Consider the following 1442-nt stretch of genomic DNA (forward strand, 5'->3'; position numbering starts at 1 on the left):
ATGTGCAGAGGCCAGAGAATGGGCATATTCCAGATTTGCATCTATAAAAGATGGATTCCTAGAGAAACTAGGATTTGTGTGCTTGTGAGCGTATGGACATGCTGGCACTGAAGTCAGTGACTTATTTGCCTGAGCTGAGCCCTTTGCTTTTGTATTCCTACGGTAATAAGCTACGCGCAAAGTATCCCATGCAGACCGTTATGATGGAATTGTACTCCAGAGGACGTAGTGAAGTGTCTGCTGTTTCCCAGGAATAATCCCAAGCACTAATTGTTCCCACACCCTTTTCTTGTAAAAGTTTGTTTCTATGCAATCAGGTTCTTCTTTCCTGCTTCTCCTCCTTGTATTGACAGAGAGGTTTGTGCTGTTGGGAATGAACCAGACCAGGGAACTGACCAGGACTGGGAAAAAAAAAAAAGATCCAAAATAATTTAAAATAAGTTTGTTTTCAGCCACCATTTCGTCATCTTGAATGCTGTTGGATGTGCAACTGATTGTACATAAGGGTGGGGAGGAGGAGGTGGGTATACTGAGGGAAGTGTGAGGCCAGCCGATGCCGTCTTAACGTGTGTGCACAACTCCTGGTGGGGGAACTAATTACGTGCCACCCGTGGTACGGGGTAAGCACAGCAGTCTTGGGTCTCTACACAGTGGTGGCCTGGGGCTGGAACTTGAGCACAGCCACCAGAGGCAAAAGAGGCATGCTTAAAATAGACCATGTCCTTCATGAAACATTCATGAAAAGAAGAATGGTAACTTTTATTTTTAAATGAAAGGTGACCTATTTCTCAATCTCCTAAATCCTGAGCTGCTATGCTGACCTTGGGCTGTTCTACCTCTGTTAACCTGTGGATAGCTGAACTGAGAGAAAGAGAAAATAAATTTGTATTGTGTGCTAGATCAGAATGTTCTAATATTTTAACATCTCTAGGACATCCATATTGTCTTCAAAGGAATTTCAACTGGATCCTAAACAAGTTTGCTTAGCAAAAATTCATACAGGAGTAGCTTAAATGAATAATATCAGGGAAGTAATGCAGGTTCTCAAAGGTCTTGACTGCATATATGCAGCATATATACTAGATTTTTTTTTTTAACACGCTGTTTTTCCTTTAATAATATGACTAAACTTTCAACATAGATATTGACCAGTTTCAGTCAATTGCATAGAGGTTCAGATTCAAAAGTTAATCTGATTCATGCCAAGGCTTTAAACAGTCTTTTTATTTCCTTTTAAGAATACCTTATAAAAGAAATCAATTTAAGAGGTTCATGCTTAATTGGAAAATGAATACTAATACTAATGCGCTCTTCAAAAAACGTCTAGGATTTCTCTTAGCAAGGATTAGCCACCTGGCTTAATTTGCAGCCCTCCCACTCCTGCATTTGTGTAGAAAATCATTCATCCTCTTCCCCGTCCCTGAAAGAGGGATAATGGAAAG

The sequence above is a fragment of the Pygoscelis adeliae genome, unplaced genomic scaffold, assembly GCF_000699105.1.
Source record: "Pygoscelis adeliae isolate BGI_AS28 unplaced genomic scaffold, ASM69910v1 Scaffold194, whole genome shotgun sequence".
NCBI classification, from domain to species: domain Eukaryota; kingdom Metazoa; phylum Chordata; class Aves; order Sphenisciformes; family Spheniscidae; genus Pygoscelis; species Pygoscelis adeliae.